At 58.6% G+C, this 21,384-nt stretch overlaps 1 protein-coding gene across 1 annotated transcript in view; it reads left to right on the top strand.

Moving 5' to 3' along the window:
• Nucleotides 1–21,384, top strand: part of KAZN (kazrin, periplakin interacting protein) — a 261,857-nt gene that overhangs the window by 140,275 nt on the left and 100,198 nt on the right. The gene's annotated exons all lie outside the window — the stretch shown is intronic.

Raw genomic sequence — 21,384 nt, 5'->3', positions numbered from 1 at the left:
TACAACCGAGACCTCACACCATCAGGGAGCCAGGAGTTGGACTTTGTGAATTATCAAGTAAAAATATAAAGACATCCAGTAAAACGTTTGTTGTAGCCAATACCTATATCCTTAGTACCTATAAAAGCTGAATTTTTAGAAATTCCTGATGTCAAATTGAAATCTTTTTTCCCTTTCTCCCCCTTGTAAAAGATATAGGAATGGGCTTTAAAATATAAGTATATTTTTTATATATATATTTATATATATATATATATACACACACACACACACACACACACACACACACTTTTTATTGATTTCAGAGAGAGGAAGGGAGAGAGAGAAACATCAATGATCAAAGTCATTGATCGGCTGCCTCCTGCACGCCCCCTCCTGGGGCCTGTGCCCTGACCAGGAATCGAACCGAGATCTCCTGGATCCTAGGTCCACACTCGACACTCGCTGAGCCAGGCCGGCTGGGCAGGGTGGGTATTTTTTCAAAGCATCCTGTAGGTAGGTCAGGATTCTACGAATCAGTCATCTCGGGGGTTTTCTGTATATAGACTTCCAGACCCAGGGGATCCGCCGATGGGTCTCCAGGGGGTGGGGGGGACTCTGTGTTTTGTCAGGCCCCCCAGTGTTTCTGATGGGTGTGCCAGATTAAAAACCGCCAGTTTAGCGTTATACGCACCTACACAGGGAACTGTCTATGGAATATACTGCTGGATTCTTTTCAAAGTTAAGATAGTCTGTGTAATGCTATCTGATTTCTGGAAAATTCTTTGTTGCCATATGATTGTCTAGGAGGGGAAATAAAAGCCAATAAAAGTATTCGCTAGGATAGTGGAATTTTATAGGTGATTTACACGTTTTTCTTTTTACTTCCACTTGTTTGACTTTATGTAATGAGCAAGTATTTCTTTTAAAATGAGCAAACAGCCTCTTCTTTCCTAGCCGGGGGTGGGGTGGAAAGCTGCGTCCTGGGACCTGCCGTAGTTGGGGTCCCACTGGGTGAGGGGTTATGGTGTCTCCTGCTCTGGGGTCTGGCCCTGCCCGTTGGTGGGACCAGAGCTACTGAGAAGTGGGGGGAGGCTGGCACTCCCCCTCCCTCCGCCTGCCTTTGGTCTCTGGCTTCCCTGCCTCTGGGGCTGTGAGCCCTGGGGACACCAGGAGCCAGTGCCCGGGCACAGCAGCAGGCGGAGCCCGGCAGGGGTGGTGGCCCTGCCGTCTTCTGTGCTCGTTCCCAGCCTGGATGGAGCCCGGCGGTCTCCTGGGAGCCTGGCCCTGCACTAAATTCTCCCAGGCTCCAGGGAGAAAACACTCCTGCCAGCGTCGCGGCCCTGCCCCGGGGGCGTGCCTCTAGGCCACCTTGATGCCCCGGGTACCCGGGTGTCCTCCCTGTGCCCTCATCACGGGAAGAGGGGTGTCTGCCTTCTAGAGGCACCTCTCCCCCTGCCACACACGCACACACACACAATCCCTGGATTGTTTGAAGACTAGTTTCCCCCACGACGTCCCCAGGATCTTCCCCTCCCCTGGCAGCCCACAGGAGCCCACCCATGGGGTCTGCAAGGGACAGAGCAGAAGGCAAGGTTCTAGAAGTTTGCAGGGAAGCCCCAAACCGTGTCTCCAAAGCAGGATTACCTTCGGTCTCTGCACCGCTGCCCGCCAGCCTTGTCGGTGCCGAGGGTTAGATTTGTCATCGCCCTCGGATGTGGGCAGAGGAGCCTCCTGCTGGCGGTGCCACCTGATGGCCAGGGCCGAGGCCCGGTCACCCGACTCATCTTGTATCCCCAGCACCTACACAGGACAAGTTTCCAGAAAGAAGAAAGAAAGGGAGGAAGGGGAGGGAAGGAAGGAAGGAAGGAGGGAGGGAGGGAGGGAGGGAGGGAGGGAGGGAGGAAGGAAGGAAGGAAGGAAGGAAGGAAGGAAGGAAGGAAGGAAGGAAGGAAGGAAGGAAGGAAGGAAGGAATCGTCTCTCTCCCAAGGTTACTCATTTGTGCACCCTTCCACAAATACTTAGGGCACCTACTATGCGCTCAACGCAATTCTAGAGGCCACGATGTAACAGTGAGCGTCATCAGGCTGACCGTCTACGGGAGGGAGCCACAATAAGCAAAGACTCATTGAAAGAATAGAGAAGCCCGGCCAGGCGTGGCTCAGCGGTTGAGCATCGACTTAGGATCCAGGTGATCAGGGTTCGATTCCCGGTCAGGGCACATGCCCGGGTTGCGGGCTCGATCAATGACTCTTTCATCATTGATGTTTCTGTCTCTCTCTCCCTTTCCTGTTCTCTCTCTGAAATCAATAAAGATATATTTAAAAAAAAAAAAAAAAAATAGAGAAAAGCCCTGGCTGGTGTGGCTCAGTGGGTACAGCATCAGCCTATGAACTGAAGGGTCCCGGGTTCGATTCAGGCCAAGGGCACGTACCTCGGTTGCAGGCTCAGTCCCCAGCCCCGGAGGCAACCAATCGATGTGTCTCTCTCACATCGATGTTTCTCTCTCTCTCCCTTCCGCTGTCTCTGAAAAGCAATGGAAAAAATATCCCCGGGTGAGGACTGGAAAAGCAAAGACTAAAGAGAAATGGCCCTGGACAAGAGCTCCACGGGAGGGGGAGGGGCCCTTTGATCTGCTCAGGGGGCGGATTGGGGGCTTCGGTGTGTTGCAAAGACCCCCCCACCCCCCTCCCCCCACACCCGAACTTTAATTGCCCACCCTCCGTCCCCCCTGCTCACACCCACCCTCAGCCACCTTCCCTGCCCCAGGGCCGTGGGCCGGGAAAGCACAGAGTTGGAAGCAGGCCCCTGACCCTGTTGTCTGGGGCCCTTGGTGACGCTCTGCCCGGGAGGCCAGTACTCTGAAGCCAGAGCGTGTCAGAGCTCAAAGTGGGCCGGACGGATCCTTCCCCTCGAGGCCCGTGTTTAAGGTGCGGGAGTTGTTCCGTTTACAGGGAAGGCAGTCCCTGAATGTAGAGATCCCAGCCCAGCTTGGGAGCAGGCGGCCTTGCTTACCGAGGTGTCTCACAAGTTGTGTAAATGACAAGCTCATTTTTAGCTGGAAAGGAGACACATCTGAAATATTGATGCGGCCGCCGGAGCCCAGCCACAGGGCCGCCGCCGAGGGAGGCGCTGGGTGGGGAAGCGCGTGATTAACCCGCGGCCGTGGCCTCTGGCTGCAGGTCCCCAGCCAGCTGGTCCCCAGTGCACAGCTCCGACCCTCTCAGAGCCAGCGCGAGTCAGGCTAAGCATCTGCCCTCCAGCTGCCCCAGCCCCAGCCCCGGCCCCCAGCCCCCAGCCCCCAGCCCCCAGCCCCCAGCCCTCAGCCCCCAGCCCCAGCCCCCAGCCCCGGCCCCCAGCCCCCAGCCCCCAGCCTCAGCCCCCAGCCCTCAGCCCCCAGCCCCCAGCCTGAGCCCCCAGCCCCCAGCCCCGGCCCCCAGCCCCAGCCCCCAGCCCCCAGCCCCCAGCCTCAGCCCCCAGCCCCAGCCCCCAGCCCCAGCCCCCAGCCCCCAGCCCCCAGCCCTCAGCCCCCAGCCCCGGCCCCCAGCCCCCAGCCCTCAGCCCCCAGCCTCAGCCCCCAGCCCCCAGCCCCAGCCCCCAGCCCCCAGCCCCCAGCCCTCAGCCCCCAGCCCCGGCCCCCAGCCCCCAGCCTCAGCCCCCAGCCTCAGCCCCCAGCCCCAGCCCCCAGCCCTCAGCCCTCAGCCCCCAGCCCTCAGCCCCCAGCCCCCAGCCCTCAGCCCCCAGCCCCGGCCCCCAGCCCCGGCCCCCAGCCCCCAGCCTCAGCCCCCAGCCTCAGCCCAGCCCCCAGCCTCAGCCCCCAGCCCCCAGCCCTCAGCCCCCAGCCCCGGCCCCCAGCCCCCAGCCCCAGCCCCCAGCCTCAGCCCCCAGCCCCCAGCCCAGCCCCCAGCCTCAGCCCCCAGCCCCCAGCCCTCAGCCCCCAGCCCCGGCCCCCAGCCCCGGCCCCCAGCCCCCAGCCTCAGCCCCCAGCCTCAGCCCCCAGCCCCAGCCCCCAGCCTCAGCCCCCAGCCCCAGCCCCCAGCCCTCAGCCCTCAGCCCCCAGCCCCGGCCCCCAGACCCCAGCCCTCAGCCCCCAGCCCCCAGCCCTCAGCCCCCAGCCCCCAGCCCAGCCCCAGCCCCCAGCCCCAGCCCCTGCTCCCGCCACTCCTGCCTCAGCCCTCAGCGCTTCTCATCAGTTCTCCCCTCCCCCGGGAACCCTTCCCCCTCCGTGGGCACCTAGCCCACTCCTGCTCCTGACTGACTTCTTACTCGCTGTGCAAACAAACGCCAGCAACGTTTCCTACTCTCTTTGTGCCTCAGTTTGCTCATCTGTAAAACGGGGAAGTGTAACAGTCACCGCCGTGTAGGGTCACTGGGAAGACCAGGTGTTGGCGAGCTCAGGGATGCAGAACAGGGCACAGCACATCCTGTTTGCGCCGTCGGTGTTGGCCACCGATTTTTGCCCGTCCCTCCTAACAGCTCAAGCGTCATCTCCCGGAGCCTTCTCGGCGGCGGCCCCGTCCGTGGCCTGTGTCCCGCTGCACCTGTGCTTAGACGGCTGCACTGTCACTCGGTGCCTGGCCTGAGGTCCTTGCTGGACTCTTGAGCGCATCGTTCGTCTCTGTTCCCAGTGGCGGGTGCTGGGTACACAGTAGGTGCCACATGAGTGCGTGAGGGAGGGAAGGAGGGAGCCTCCAGGCCGACTTCTCCGGGGTCTGGCTCCTTCACTATCTCATCAGAAATGAGCGAGCAAATCAACCCCGAACGTCCATCTCTTGTCACTTCTAGCTGCACGGTGCCGCCTGGGCCCCGCTGCGGGGGCGGTCGGGTCGCTCCTCCTGCCGCCTTGTGACACAGCTGCTCTCCGCCCCAGGCGACTTGTCCATCAGGCGTGTTGGCCACAGAGTCAGGATCCGCACATGTCACAGTGCAGCCTGTTCTGCCAGCCTCACTCGGGGCTGCTTGGGACAGCGAGTCTCGTGTCCACCTCCCCACCTTGGGAGTGGGACGTCTGAAACTGCCCCCCCCCCCGGCATTTCCTTCCTCCTGCCACCTCCCCGTGGCCTCTCCCATCATCCATGCCCCTTGCCCCCAATACTGGGGCGCTGGGCAGCCCTGAAATCTAGGGTGCAGCCATGGGCTGGGTTGGCTTTTATCCGGCATTAGTCGTCCCCCCCAGCGCCTTGCGTACTGGGCACCCGCTCCAGGCCCTGGGCCCCTCTGCCAGCAGGAAGTGCAGGCCGCCTTGATTAGTATAAGCAACATGCTTTCCTTGGCAGGGTCTGGGCTGTCGCGGCCTAATTAGCAGAGCCGCCCCATCAGCAGGTCTCTCATTAACACGGATCCGCTCCCGCCTCAGCTGTCGAAGCCCCCGGCCATCCCTCAGCAGCCTTCCCCAGGATCACCATGGCTCCAGGAGTGGGGGTGACAGCCAAGAAGGGCCATGCCATGCCCTGTCATCAGCTGATGTGTGACCCAACCGGGGCTCATCTTCCCGGAGGGCAGGACTTGAGCTGGGGGGCGGGAGGGGGGGCAATCCTGCAAGTTCAGTGCAGCCTCACGTCCTCAATCTTGTCAATCTTTAATTCTACAGTGACCCTGTGCTAAGTACCGCAAAAGATGTCTCTGCCCAGCCTCACAAAGCTCTGTCCTTCCCTCCCGGTCCAAGCCACTCTGCTCCCAGGCCCGGCTCACAGCCACGGCCCCCTTGCTGGCCGGCCCTGGGGGTGTGGTTAGGTGAGCTCGGAGCGCCCGAGGCCAGAGAGCGAGAGCAGCAAAGGGCTAGGAGAGGGCAGTTACTTATCTTTAAGTATCAGGCAGGCTTCTCGGAGGAGGTGATGGTCTAGCGGAGGCTTGAGCGGCAAGGAAACGTTGGCCAGGCAACCACCTGGAGGAAAGGTCTTCCGAGATGAGGGCCAGCTGTCAGAATCAGAAGAAGTGAGGCCACGGCACCTGGGGCGGTCAGGGACACTTTCGAGAAGACACGAGGCTTCTGCTGCCCCATCGTAGAAAGAGAGTCTGTGCAGTGCGAGAGACGGGGGACGTCGTGGAGGGTGGCAGGGGAGATGCGGGCACACGGGCGGTGCTCACACGTGGCGGCTCCCTCGCTGTTTTATGACAAGTCTCAGTTAATGAGCCAGGTGCTAAGCAAGCACTTGACATATCTGCACTTGGTTGGACTCACAGCAACCCTGCACTGGGTATCTGGAGTTGTCACCACGTTACAGTAAGGAAACTGAGTCCCAGAGAGGCTAAATCAGCTGCCCAGGGCTCAGCCCTCATCAATGATGGAGCTAGGCGTTGAGCCCAGGGGCTGGCCCCTGAGCCCACACATGCTCCCAGCTCAAGAGTTTGCCTTTGCACGTGGCTAGGGGGTCAAGCCCAAGTCCCTGCCGGAAGATACGTATTTATTCCCGAGGAAAACTTGTGCCTGGACGCTGGGGAGCTCAGACCCGCCAGACACACCAGTTAGGAGCCTGGAAGTGGTTCCCCAGTGTGCTGAGTACATTTCTGCAGTAGAGAGTTATTCATCCTTCAGGCCACAAGGCATGCAAACCTTTCTGTGCTTGAAGAAGCCCCAGCTGCTTTCAGACAGACCTGCATCCCTCAATCAAGTTGAAAATGCCAGCTTCCTCTCTCAGCTTCCCTTGCAGCTACGGAGTAGACGTGTGACCTGTTTTCCACCAATCAGATGCAGCCATCCCACCCTTAGCACTGGAAGCCAGTACCCAAAGAAGAGACAAAACATGGAAATTCAGATTATTCCGTTTCCAGAGGTGTCTGTGTCAACACTCATGGGCCCATCGTCAGTGGTGGCAACAGGCAAGATAGAGCGTCTCTGCCCAGCCGCTTGATTTGGGGCATTAATTTTGGTTTCACGCCTTCCAAGCCTGGCTCCCCGCCCTCCAGGAGCTGTGGGAGCTGGCCAGACAAATGCACCTTTTCTGTTTAAGTTTAATTGCTTCCTGTTGCCTGTAACCATCTGCTCTGACCGACACACTGTCATTAGGCCTCCTCCGGTCAGTAGAGGACTGAACTCGGGGCGTGAGAGGCACGCTCAGGCTGTCCCGAGCAGATCCAGGGACAGCCTCAAAGCTCCCGGGGGCGGGATAGGGAGCTGGTCATTTCTGGGGCCAAGGGAGGGACTTTGGAAGACGCTCCTGAGCGTGATACTGCTCGGCTTCCCGCGGCCCCACCCGAGGACGTTTCCTTATTGTCTGGATTCAAGACAGAGAAAGGCAAGAACTTAACTCTACTGAAAGCTACATAACCTGGTGGGAAATGAAAGGTTTAGGCCACAAAGGACCTGGGTTTGGATTCTGGCTCTTCCACCTACTAAACCTTCGTGGGCCTGAGTTTCCTCACATGTAAAATAGGGTACAGACGTGTAAATGCTTCCGTCTCTAAGGACTCAGCACCCAAGCCCGGCTGGCATAAAAAACAAAGATGTTTCCTGAGTCATGACTCCGCCCTTGGAGATGCAGGTCCACTTGGTCTGCGGCCCTGTCGCCTTTCTTGGTGATTCCCTTGGCTCTGCCCCCCTCTGGGTGTCGGCTCCACCCTCGGGCTGGACGTGGGACCGCGGCTGGAGTCCTGACCCCGCATCTGGTCACAAGAACATCAGAGAAAGAGAAAGCGTTGCTCCCCTAAGCCAGGGTCCCGTAAAACTTCTTCAGCAGCTGGTAGAAAACCACTCCACCCATCTCCTCGGCCCACACTGGGTCACATGCCCTTCCTCCTGCCAATAGCTGTCACCAAGGCAGTGCCACCCGCCGATTGGCCTGAGCCTGAGCCGCGAGCCAGTCCCTGGCAGGGGCGATGAGATCACCGTGATTGGCTTAAACCAGCAGTTCCCAGACTCGCGCTCGGCCCCAGGGGCGCACTTTGAGAAATTAGAGAGCAATCCAACAAGCTTTTGTGTGGATTATATTTATCGATGTTTACCGTTTCAGAATCTAACACTGAAAAAGATTAAATATTTATCCATTTTAAAATAACAACAAATCCATTATACATGTTAATATAAATAACATGCTTTATGAGTAATAACCATACTTTCCAAAGGGAAATAAAACGTTAGTGAAACGAACGGCATTCTTTTGTACGGTCGCAAATCCCTTAAGTCCGGCCCCACCCGAGACAGCGGGTGCTCATACCTGCTTCTGCGCTGGCTGTTGCCGTGTGTTCTCTGGGTCGTTGTGTATGAAGCGAGTCCAGCCTAGTGCGGACACGCAGGTGGGAGCAGGAGGCCCTCACAGACCTCCTGGGACGGTCTCGGGGGCCCCGGCGCCCTCAGAACACGCTCTGCCAACCACTCGCTTCAAGTAGCCAGGGCTTCCCCCCGGAGCTGGCCAGGGTCGGGTCCTGCAGACGACACGGCAGCCACGCCTGGGAGGGTGACACAGGCGTGGAGCAGGCACCTGCTGTCCATCTCCCAGAGATACGAGTCACCCCACGTCCCAGCGCTGCTGCGAGGGAGCTAGGGAGATTAACCCGGGGCTCAGCGAATGGGGTGTGCGAGCGAGCACCCCCGGTGAGAGCAGGTACAAGCAGTAATCCATTGCCCAGATGAGCTGGCGGCTCCGTTCCTTTCCCCGGGGTCCCTCCACCCACACGCATCCATTAGGCCATTCTCCCTGCATCCCCGGGAGCAAAGACACACCCTGGTAATTGCCGCAGGAAGGAAAGCGGGGTGTTGTTCTACAGAGGGGGGGACCAGACCAAGCCATCAAGCTCGAGCCCGTGAGCTTCCCTGCTCAGAATGAGAGGCGGGAGCCAGAGCCGCCCCTGGCCCGGGATCGGAATGAGCCTCAGATTCGCTGATGGTCCCACCATGGGCAGGATGGGAGCCCTTTCTCAGCAGGGGCCGTGTGGACAGAGCGAGACACAGTCCAGGGCCCGGGAGCCAAAGCCGAGCAGCCGCTGTTGGCACCTGGTGAGCAGGTTAGGGTTGGGGACAGGGAGCTGAAAGCTGGGTGGTATCGGAGAGTCAGAGCGGCGCAGGGGCGAGCAGAGGGGGATCCTGAAGCCAACAGGACCTGCTAGTGGGGTGGGTCCCTCCAGGTCACACCCCGAGAACAGCCACCGTGGGAGAAGCTCCCTCGCAGCCCAGAGCCCAAGGTCAAGGTTACTGGTTGGTGGCCCTGGAACCCCTGGAACCCCCCTCTTTGGAGGGAAGGCTGAGGGCTCTGTAGTGCTAGCAGGGGTTTCCCACTAATGAAACCCATGAAAACAGTTTCACGGGTGTATGTAACACGCACACGCAGGACCAGCCTGTCCGCAGGGCACGCTGGGGACATGGGGACCCAGCAAAGCGCATGGCACCGGGAACGCCTGAGCTGCGTGCGCCTAAGCTCGCCACCCGAGCAAGGTGCTGGGAGCAGCCGAGGGCTGAGGCCGCGTGTTGACGGATGTGATTCTTTACAGGCTTGAAAATCCGTAGTTCTGAGAACCAGTTTTGTATCGTCCCGAGTTATTTCTGATATGCAGCCAGGGAAGGAAAAACGCAGGTCCTTTCACCAGTTTTACCGACATTCCTGGAAATGGCATCATTGAGCCTGGGGAACGCCGCAGAAGTTCTTGTACAAACCTACTCGAGGGGGGCCCTGGCCGGTGCGCTCAGTGGTTAGAGCGTCGCCCGCGGAACCAAGGGTCCTGGGTTCAGTTCCGGTCAAGGGCATGTTCCTCGGTTGCAGGCTCGATCCCCCGCCCCGACTGCAGGAGGCAGGCAATCCATGTGTCTCTCTCACGTTGCTGTTTCTCTCCCCCTCTCCCTCCCGCCCACTCTCTCTGAAAAGCAGTGGAAAAAATATCCTCAGGTGAGTATTAAGAAAAAAAGCAGACCCAATACCTCATGCAAACTTTTCACAGGAAGGTAACGCACCTCGTGAACTGCCCGGGGGAGAAAGCACTGACGCCCAGGATGTGACCTGAGACTTTGCAGCTCAGCAGGTGGCACTCAAGCCTGTGGTCCCTAGACCGACGCATGACCATCTCCCGGGAGCTTGTTAGAAAAGCAAACTCTCAGACCCCACCCAGAACCTGCATTCTACAGGACCTCCAGGAGACGCACCTGCGGGGTGGAGGTGGGGACGCCTGCAGGATGCTGTCCCGAGGGGCCAACTGCGTTCGAAGCAAAGCTCTGGGCACAAAGACCAGGGCGTGATTGCTCTGCCTGGGCATGTCCCGGGCTGCTCCGGAAGGAAGTGGCCTCTGAGCTGGGTTGGAAGGGGTTCAAAGGAGGTGGAAAGGAGCACATTCCAGGTGGTGGGGGGGGACAAGTGATCAAAGTCTTGGAGATGTTAAAGAGCATGGGTGGGAGGAGGCCCTTGGGGGACTCGAGACCTGCAAGTGGGAGATGCAGGGCTCAGACCCTGGCTCAGGTGCGTTCTCTCCCGGGTGGAGGCGCCGTCCCTCTACCCCACCTGTCCCAGGGCCGACGCGCCCACACGGGACAGCTCGGGCGCCCACACGGGACAGCTCGGGCGCCCACACGGGACAGCTCGGGCGCCCTGCTCTCACTAGAGCTGGAATCGGACCTTGTTCCACAGGATGGTGACTGTGAGATGTCGCAGGTCCCGGCCAGCATTGTGCTGGGCACCTTCCCTGCTTTATCTCATTGATTTATTTTAATCTTCACCTGAGGATATTTTTTCCATTGCTTTTCAGAGAGAGCGGAAGGGAGAGAGAGAGAGAGGGAGAGAGAAACACCAATGTGAGAGACACATCAACTGTTTGCCTCCCGCACACACCCCGACCTGGGCCAGGGACGGGCCTGCAACCAAAGTACGTGCCTTTGGCAGGAATCGAACCCGGGACCCTTCAGTCCGCGGGCCCACGCTCCAACCGCGGCACAGAACGGGCGGGGCTGTCTCATTTATTCCTAAGGACAGCCGTCTGGGAAGGTTCTAGAGGGCAGACTGGCCCCCAGGAGCCGGTCTGCCTGGGCTCACGCCCCCCTCCGCCCCTCAGCTGCACCGTCCTTGGGAAGGCGCGGTTCCCTTCCTTACCGCTGTCTCAGCGCTTCCTCCTCTAACGATGGCAATGATGCGAGCGTGTGCTCCTCGGGGCTGCCGTGAGGATTAACCACGTCGCGCACAGTCCGGCGCCTTGACGCGTGTCACGTGTGGCAGCCAGTGCTCCTCTTATCTTCCGAGAACTTCGGTGGCTTCTCGAAGGTCGCACTGCTGATTACACTCTGCAAGGATCCCCACGGGCTGCCCTCTCCCCCCCGCTTAGCTCGACTCGGAGACCCTTATATTCCGCCCACAGTTTCCTCCCACTTCATGCCCTTGCTCCCTGTCTGGCTCCCCTCCCACCTACCGGGAAGCGTGTCACCTCCCACGTGTGCCTCTGGGTCTGTCGCAGCCACCACACCTTTGCACAGGCTCTGCGCAGGACGCCCGCCTCCCCGCCTCTGCCTACCCGGATTGCGCCTCCGAGCCAGGGACAGACAACACCTCTGCGCATCCACCTGGCCGGAGGCGCCCCGCCCTCTGCGTCCCCGTGGTGCCCCCCCCCCCTTTACCCACTTCTTCATTGTGGACCTTGAATCACAAGCAGCTGTCACGGTGTCGGCTTTCTCCTGGGTGGCATCGAGCGAGGCTCCGGGTCCTTGGCAGTTACAGAGAAGGATTCGGTCTGCAGGGCTGGCCTGGGCCCCCCGGTGTGGGTGACCGCCTCTCGGGGTCCCGGTCCTGGCCCGGAGCTCTTGGTGTCTCTTGATTCGGCTCGGGGCTTCTCCGCCTCGGCACTGCTGACATTTGGGGCCCGATAGTTTCTTGTTGAGCAGGCTGTTCGGCACATTGTAGGGCGTTTAGCACCATGCCTGGCCTCCACCCACGAGGTGTCAGTGGAACCCCCGCCTTCCCAACAGTGGCCACCAAAAATGTGTCTAGATGTGGCCAAATGTCCCCTGGGGACAAAACTGCCCCCTGCTTGAGGACCAGTGATGACCAGAATTTCCCCGGGGTGACCAGGATGAGAGAGGGGTGACTTCAGCGTGGGCGGCTGCAGAGCGGGGTTTGAGACCCCCACGTCTCCATGCCGGGAGCTCGCATGGACCGGGGACCGGGGCTGGGCCTGGCGGCCGAGAGGGAGCGGGCCTGGCTCCTGCTGGCATTGCCGGGCGGACATGTGGCCCAGCTTCCGCCAGATCTCGAAACTGCTCAAGAGGAGCCAGAAATCCTGTCTTTTTTGTGAAATCTCCTGATTCTGAAATGTTGGCAACTCATGTGAATTTTTTCAGAAACATTGTGGGAAACACAAAAATGTGGGCCGCCGTCTGCCAGGATTGCAGCCTTTCCTACGAGCCCCATCCCAGACGTTTTGGGCGGCTCACTCCGTCCCGGAGCCCGAGGGGCCCATTCTCTTTGCAACAATTTGGGTCTTAGATGCCTGCAAGCCCCACGCTGGGCCTCTGAACCAGACAGTCCCTGCCCGTGTGGGTCCCTCCAACCCCCTTCGGAGGCCCAATTCCAGGAAATTGGAGGGTTCTCAATGCCTAAGGGAGAGAGAATGGGGGAAGCACCCCAGGAAGGGGGCAGAGAAGCCTGAGCATGTGCCAGCTCGGGCACCGATTTCCTGTGTGGCCTTGAGCGATCCCTCCCTCTCTCTGGGCTTCAGCGTCCTCCTCAGTCAGATGTGTGCGGGATGGAGAGAGAGGCGGCTGAGAGCTTGCTGTCCGCTCCTGGAACTTGAGTGAGCATTTCCCTTTGGCAGTGCCCAGCACCACTGGCTCGCCTGGCGCCCGGCGGGCATCCTTGTCGTCAAACTGACCTGGGCAGGGACATGCTGGCTCCGCCTCCCAGCTCAGGCCTCCTGCCTCTCAGAGGGCGGCTCTGGGTCGTCCCTGATGGGCTCTCTCCTCTGCGTAGTTAGGTTGTTGGTGCTGGAGGCTGCTCCAGGGGTAGAACAAACTCCCACATCTCCTGACTCCCTGTCCAGTGCTCCTTCTGGTCTAACACACTGGTATCTCCCAGGAGCGGGCATAGTGAGATATACAAGAGAGACAGACAGGTGGACCCAGGATGATCCTCGCCTGGAGCTAACTGTGGCCTGAGACCAGCGGAGGGGAACTCCATGCCGGAGAAGCACCCTGGCAGGTCACTTGCATGAGTGAGGGAGGCAGGCGTAAGACCGTGGGGTGCAGCGGGGATTACTGGGTTTGGGGGCACACTGTTACCATGTGGGATGGAATAGGGGTTCGCTATTTCCAGACCTCCTGATTAGCTAACTGAATGTTTTGGTGTAAATTATCCTAACTTTAAAATGTTGGCAACTGGTTTTTTAAATATTTTTTAATAGGGCGCTAAGGAAAGAAAACACATCTGCAAACTATACTTGGCTCTAGTTTGCAGCCTCTGCTCCCTTCTCTTACCCTCAGTTTACTCTGCTTTAAAATGGGTATAATCACAGTACCCCTTTCTCATAGGCCGGTTGAGTGATTAAATGAGATGATGCCACTAGAGGGCCTATCATACCTCGGGGCCCACAGTAAGTGGTAGCTATTGCTATTTATTAAGACAAGGGGTACTTAGGAGAAATGGGAAGAGGCTTGTTAAGGTTAGTGCAGGGCAACTGGGAAGCCCTGAGCCAGAACTTGGGACCCTTCCATCAATCCACGCGTTCGGGGGCGCGCTTGCTGCGTGCCTGGCCCCGCGGGCATATATCAATTTAAGACCCATTCCTGCCTTGGATCTACAGGGGGGTAGAATTAGGCGCATCCAGCCACTCTCCAGGCTGTCCTTCACCCCAGGAATCCCCGAGTGTCCCTCCGCCGGGCCCCGATTTGGAAGGAACAATCCACTTTCAAAGGTCAGGTTTAAAAACAAGACTGCAGCTTCTTTCACATTTGGCAAAACACATTTTGCTTGTTTGTTTTAATGAGAAGCTCCGGGGGAAGGTGCCAGTCCTTCCCACTGTCTGTTTCACAGATCTGCCTCCCGGAACCAGCTCCAAAGATATTTAAAGGACAACTCTGGGAAAAGAAGAATTTAGAACAGATTCTAATTAGTCCCCTTGGGACTAGGGGCCACTGTCCTGAGAACACGGAGACCAGGGCCTCGAGTCACCGCCCGAAGTCCACAGTGCAGACCGCTCTGCCTTCCTCCCGGGCCTGGCCCACGCTGGGGCAGCTGGGGGCAAAGTCAGCCCATCCGGCTTTGCTGGGGGCCCTTGCAGCCCCGAACCCCTCATTGCTTGCGTGTGGATGAGGGAGGCCCTGTGTGCTCCGCCTTCAGGGTTGGAGGAGCCCGAGTCCCTCCGGCTGACGTGCCCAGGTCTGGAGGGCAAGGCGGGCAGGCGGGTAAAGCTGGTAATTACGGGAAAGCAGCCGCGGGCGTGTGCAGACAGGCCTCCTGGAGCCCAGGCGGGTGGCCTCCCCACGAGGGAGGGCCCGGAGTCTGGACTCTGGGTGCAGGAAGCCACTAGGGTGGGGGAGGGGAGTTATGTAACTATGGCTCCAGGGCCACTGAGAATGTGACCTTGCTCGCTCCACTGCCTCCTTCCTCCGGCTCAGAGGGCGTGAAGACCTGGCGGCCCTTCCCTTAGGTGCAGCGGTGGCCCTGGCGGTCAGCATCTGGGTTACCTGGAGGGACGTTAAAACAAACTGAGGTTCTGACTCAGGGGTGGGGGCGGGGCAGGGAATTTGCATTTCTCATAAATGCACAGGGTGGTGCTGACACAGTTTGTCCCCAGGCTACTCTGAGAGCCACTGCTCCAGGGCTTATGAGGTCAAAGTCTGCCTGGCCCCCCCGGAATTGCTGTGTGCCCCTGGGCAAGTGTCTGAGCCTCTCTGGACTGCTGTTTTTCTCAGAAGGAGAACCAGCTTTGTCTTTGAAGAGCTAACCTCTCCCACCCAGCCCCGGGTTGCCCAGCCTAATTGTTGTTTGCAGGTAGCTCCGAGACCTTCGCGTGAAGAGCCCGGGCCTTTGCGCAGGGTTCTCACCCCAGGGCTCCCACTTGCGTGTGGTCACGGTGGGAGCTGAGCTGCTCTAGCAGAGAAAGGCACTTTCAGCCTTAAAGGAACACGCCGGGCCAGCATCTCTGGGCCTCAGCGCTCACCCTGCTGCGGGAATCTTGAAGCAGCTCCCTAGCCTGGTCTTTGGGATCATTTTCTGTCCTTGGGTGGCGGACGCAGAGGCATTTGTGGCGTGCAGAGTAGAATCCAAGTCACATACGTGCCAGCAGCGCCTTCTCAGCTTAACACCCACGTGCCCCGTGAGCCGCTCGCACGCTGGGCTCCTTCCTGGACTCTGCCCACCGTGCGGAGCTCAGGACTCGAGGCAGGTGCCGAGCGCAGACTCGCCAAATGAGACGGACAAACACACGAACAAGTTGCGCCATTGCTGAGCAGGCCCCGAAGCCCAGCCGTCCGCCTGGCCCTCTGCAGTCACAGGGGCTCCCACCTAGGGTCTCCTTTGCTCCTCAGAGAACAGTCTTCAGGAGACAGGAAAGTATTCCTATGCTCATTTCACAGGTAGGGAAGCTGAGGCCCCAGGAAGGCGGCCTGACTTGCCCAACTTTACCAGTAAGCAAAAGGCCGTAACCAGGAGAAGTGTAGAGCTCCCTGCCTGGACCCTCACGGGGGCCGCTGCCGGGTCTCATCGGTTTTGTGTCCCGTGTCTGTGTAAGAGCCATCCTGCAGGCACTGGCCGTGGGGATGGAGTCGGGAGAGAGGTGAGCCAGGAAGCCAGGCCCTCTTTGGTTCCTGGGGTGAAGGTGCGGAGGCGGCAGGGCCAGCAGGGGGGCCCAGAGGAGAGCTGGAAACCGTTTCTCCTTTGCAGAAATTGCCAGGATATCCCGGGGGCCTGCCTCGGGCCCTCTTGGTATCACATGCTGGCACATCGCAGGTGCCCTTGGCAGGCCAGATGCACCATGGTCTGCCTCCAGAGCCCAGTGCGGTGACATCCAAAGCCCAGTACAGTGACCTGGCTGAAGCACTACATCCAAACTTACCAGCTGTGTGATCTTAGACCAATCCTCTCACCACTCTGAGCCTCGGTTTCTTCAACTGTAAAAGCGGAATAATAATGTTATAATAATAAATAATAATTAAGAAAACAGGCTGTGGAGCCAGGCCTGCCTGTGTCTGAACCCTGGCTCCACCGTATACTGCTGGGTGGCCTCAGTTAACCGACGAAACCTCTCTGTTCCTTGGTTTCAAGTGAGGGTAATGATAGTACTCCTAGAGTATTGTGGGGATTAAAATAAGCAGTATGTGTAAAGTGCTCTACCCAGTATTGCTAACAACCCTCGGCAATGATGATTCTGTCCCTGCGCATCTGTAAATTAAATAAATTTTAAGTAACAAGTACCTAACAGGATGCCTGGCACAAAGACAGAGACAGAAGTGCCTAGCAAATAGTAACCATCTTTCTTGTCGTGGACACTCGCTGCCCACGGTCCTTTGTGTCTGTTGAATCACATGTAGGAAGTGGCGACAAAAACGCCTTGACATTGCTGCGGTGGGCATAGGCCACGGGCCCGGAAGCCACCCGGGTTCGGGGGTCCCGCGTGGGGAAGGTGAAGTACCAGCGGGGGCCACCAGGGGCCACCAGGGGCCGCAGGGAACCCATCCCGGCGGCTGCCCGCTGAGGGTTCCCAGAATCCGGCCTTTAGGAAATAATAAAAAACTGGTTGGCTCTTCCGCCCGCCACATGCCCCTGACGCGGGCGGCTTTCCCGGAGAGCCCTCCGCCCTTCTGAGGTTACACTCCCCGCGCTGCCTTTAGCAGCCGCGTCATCTTGGGTAGGCCCCTTTGTCTCCTTCAGCCTCGGTTGTCTCACCTGGGACGTGGGATGGAGTGATTTGGGGGGTTGAGTGAGCTGGAAAGGACAGCCCCCGGGGCAAGGTGAGCGCTCAGCCAGGGACACCTGTCGCCAAGGCGGCATCGTGATTATTAGCATGAGCTTCAGCCCCGCCTGCATCGTGCTCTGGCTGGGGGCCTTTGGGGAAGTGACTTGGCTTCTCGGTGCCTGTTTTCTCACCTGTAAAATGGGGGTGATAACAATAGTTCGGGAACCTCTCAGAGCTGTTGGGAAGGTTGAATGAATGAGCAAATCAGTGTAGTAAACACTGTGTCAATGTCTGCCAGTGTCATTATTTTAAATCTTAGTAGTTATGATGTTACTGATTTTATTACAAATAAGCTGCAACATTTTAACTTCCTGAAGAAACCTCACTGCTTGGCTTGAACTGCCCAAAAGGGGCCTTAGAAGAAACAGGAGAGGTGTGGCCCCCAGGTAAGGGAGGACTTCTTCCTTCGCCGCAGTTGAGACAGAGCCAACTGCCCTCTGTGAAGCTGGTTCAGTGCCCAGCCCCGGGCTAAGCCTCTGCCTCCAGGGCAGGTCGTCCGGAAGCCTCCAGAGGGGATTAGGACCTTCATCAGGTCATTGGGGGCCCCAGAAAGGTCATCAAAGCATCCTGGGGAGCCTGTGACAGGTGCACAAAGATCTCCAGCCAGGAAGGCCTGGCCAGGACAGATGGCAGGGTGGACCTTGGATAAAATCACTGTCCCCCCAGGGCGAAGGTCTAAGTGGGTTTGGAGCAAAACCCCAGCCTAATCCTTCCCGCTGCACCTGTGCCCCGGAGTCCTGCTGGGATGGCCTGGGGAAGATCAGCAGGTGGCCTCGGCCACAGAGGCATCTCAGGGCCTGCCAAAGGACTTCCAAGTCACTTTGGAGTCCCCAGGAATGGATCGAAGGCAGCAGATGTCCGTGGAGATAGCAGGCGGCGCTTGTCTGGCTTAGGAGCAATGAGCATGTCCCTCGGGCCTTCTCTGACAGTGTCCCTCAAGCCTGCTTTTTGAGGGCTCACCCTGTGCGAGCACCATTCAGACAGAGCCCTACCTGTGCCTCTTGTCATCCAAGCTCCCACCACAGGCCTACAGGGTCGCAGCCACGATCACCTCCATTTGACAGGTAAAAGCCTGAGACTTCCAGGGGTAAGATCGTTTGTGCAAGATCCAGGATTTGAGCCCTGGTCCCTCTGCCTCCAGAGAGTGTGTCCCCAGCCCCCTGGGGTGGGCAGCCTCTAAGGTGGCTCGCAGTGATCTCTGCCTCCAAGGATTCATGCCTTCCTGTAATCTCTCCCACCGGGAGCCGGAGGTACCTTGTGACTCACTTCCAAGGGAGAGAGCGGGGAAAAGGTGATGGATGTCATTTCCAAGTGAGGTTACAGAGAGACCGTGGCTTCCGTTTGGGCACGCCGGCTCTCGACACTCCCAAGCCTCTGGATGACACCGGCTGTCCTGTGCACGGAGATCTATAGCTCTGTAGCGAGGCACCGAGAGCAGCCTCTGGCCAGCGGCCAGCAAGGAGGTCCTCAGTGCGACACCCACGGGGAGCTGAAGGCTGCCAGGAGCTGCCTGAGTGAGCTCGGCAGGAGACCCTCTCCGGTCCCCGCTGACACCGTGGCAACAGCCTGAGAGGGGCCCTGGGCCGGGGGCACCCAGCTCAGCCACCCTGGATTCCTGACCCATAGAAACTGGGAGAGAATTAATGCTGGTTGGTTTTGAGCCGCTGAGGTAATTTCGGGGTGATGTGCGAAGCAGCAATGGGTAACTAGCACACCGGCTGTCACTACTAGCAACACACACAAAACATACCCGCACAACCACCGCGAGAAGGATGGGAAGGACCGAGGCAGCCACAGCAGGCCGAGCTGGGCCAGCCCCCCTCACACCGCCGACCCAGCCCTTCGTATGCTTTTGCTGGTGGTGGCGCCCAAACGCATTGACAGGAGGGCCCTTTGCCAAGGTCACACACAAGCTCGGGGAGGGGGGGGGGCTGGCATTGCGGGTGAGGCCTGCAGGCTCCTGGAAACTGCTGCCGGGCGTCCCCGAGGCTGTTACCCGCAAAACTGCGCGTATTCCTAGGAATCGGAGCCGCTCCCTTGTCTTAGCCCCGGGTGCTTGGAGAGGGCACAGTAATGTTGGCTGGAAGGTCTCAGTAAAACTTCTGCAGATACTAAAACCACAGCCAGGAAGAAAAGCACCTCATGAAAAATGCCAGTGGGCTCAAACGTTCGTCTCAAGCAGATACCAGATATAGTGGGGGCATTGAATGCCACGTTTCTGGGTTTTGTCCCTTAAGCCAAATATTTACTGTCATTTTTCTCCTGTAACGTAAAGGAAGTGGCACTGAGAATGAGAACTGCCCTGACCCTGTGTGGCCCTGACCCCGGCCTCTTTTTTGTTTCGTTGGTGGCCTGAGGTCAGGGTCAAGGGGACAGGGTCTGGCCTCTGAGCTCAGATCTGGAGCAGCTTCCCCACCCTCTGGCTGGATTGCCCCACCCCCCAAATTCCCATTGAGCCTGTGCTTCTTGCTGAGATGTCCCGAGGACTGGACAGGGACAGAGTTCCTGCAGCCTCCCCCCCCCCCCCATACTCCCTTCCTGCCGCCTTGTAGAACCCGCGCACTGCGTGCCCTGGAGGAGCGAGGGAGCCAAATCCCAGGCCCAGCTGTCTCCAGCATCGATTCCCAGCGTCCCTGGGAGGCTGGGAAAATCTTCTGGGAATTGGACCAGCTACATAATTTGCAGATCCCAATGCAAAACGAACGTGCGAGGCCCCCAGTTAAAATATAATTAAGAATTTTGAGGCGACGACGGCAGAGAATCAAGTCGGGTGCGGGGCCCTTCTGCACGGCTTGTGCGCTCGGGAGCTGGCCTGGGCTCGGGCTCTCCAGTAGAACCCGCTGAGTTACCCCCCCTGGGGGGCTCGCCCGGGCCGCTCAGGGCAGACAGGGGGCTGTCACTTCTTGGCTCCCGGATCTCCTGGCACAGAGCTGAGCAGAAACGTCTCCTGAGCCCAGGGCGTCCTCAGAATCAGAAATACCCCTGAGTGTGGGGACCCGACGCGCAGCCAGGCCAAGCTGTGCTGAGGAAGGAAAGTGGTGGGGATTCGCCGGGGCTGTGGGCTTGAGAAGCGGCTGGGATTGTTGAAATGCACGTGGAAAGCGTGTGCAGGCTTCTGAGAGGTTGCTGAGGGGACCCATGAGGGTAGCAGTGACCGAGCACTGGCGGCCAGTGAACTTCCGGATATACTTACTTTGTTGTTCTTTCTCCCCCCTCATCTCTTAAGTTCTTTTTTGAATTGCGAACATTTCAAACTTAGATTTCACATACAGATTCATATTCCTAGTAGCTCTAAAAATGAATTCGAACCTGTGGTGACACCAGAGCCACGTTCCTGCATGAGAGCAATCTACCGCCTCCTCTGCAGGGGCTGGTGGGCTCTCGTTTGCCGCAGTCCCCGCCACTCCCTCATGTCTGCCTGACGCAGAATCCAGGTGACGAGCGCTGCCTACCCGTGCCTGTGCAGCTGGCTTTGTCCTGAAGTTAGGAGGGAAGTGCATGTATCAAAAGTCAGAAGAGAGAAGGTGGGCCAAGAGTTCCATGTCCTCCGAGAAATACGGGAGAGCATGTATCTATGTGGAAATGAAGAGCCTCCCCACGCGTTTAATATGCAAACAGTATCTAAGTCAAAGGAATACAATTAAATGCTCTTATGGAACAAACCGGAGCAGTCCCCACACAGCCCGCCTCACTCATTCGTGTCCCCGGTTGGGTCCCTGAGGGCATCAAAACAGAGACTCCTGGGCCTGAGACTCCAGAATGCAAGCGCAGTCCCAGCTTCTCCACCCACCCGGGCTCAGACCCCTCTTTTTTTTTTTTTTTGGCTCAGTTCTGCCTCTTACCCCAGGAAAGGCAGTGGACTTGGGAGATTCCCAGCATCTCCTCTCACTTGCCGTGGGGTCAGCTTCCTTCCCCCAGAGTGGTGTGGGTGTGTAACCTCAGGGCCCAGCACCAGGGCCCAGTTGGCAGGGGAAGGGAGCCTGAGGCTGCCCTGTGCACCGCCACAGCTGGGAAGGTGAGGAAGATGCGGGGCGGAAGCTGAGGAAGCCTTGATGGGTGGTGGCCAGGCCGGAGAGCATGTGAAAGGTGGGGCTCCTCACCCACAGACAGGAAAGTGACAAAGGGGAAGGTTTTAGAGACCCGGTGGGGAAGGTAATTCAGTTCCCACAGCATTGTAAAGCCAGGTGCCAATGACCTAGCAATTCCCAGAGCTCAGACCAGGGCCAGCGGGAGCCATAGGTTACCAAGTAGGCCTGGGAAGGGTGGGGTGCATGCTGCCCGGAAGGGGAGGCTGGGGATGCCATGGAGAGTGTGTGACTCACCACCTGGCCATGTATCCTCCCTATAGTGTGTCTACAGTGGGGGAGGGGCAGGGGGCCAGACTTGCCTCCTGGAGCTTTGGGGAGGTAATTAGTCCTAAAGAGCATCTAAACCCCTAGATCAAAGAGGGCTCAGACCTGCAAACTCTCTTGACAGGGAGTGAGCATCGCTGACCACTGGAGCGCCCACTCCGGTGGGAGGGTGCGGCCTCCTAGGCGGCTTTGCTGGAC

The sequence above is a fragment of the Miniopterus natalensis genome, chromosome 9 (genome assembly GCF_054644295.1).
Source record: "Miniopterus natalensis isolate mMinNat1 chromosome 9, mMinNat1.hap1, whole genome shotgun sequence".
Classification (NCBI taxonomy): domain Eukaryota; kingdom Metazoa; phylum Chordata; class Mammalia; order Chiroptera; family Miniopteridae; genus Miniopterus; species Miniopterus natalensis.
Note: the sequence above shows the minus strand (reverse complement) of the source record. Positions and strands in the feature narration are given on the sequence as shown.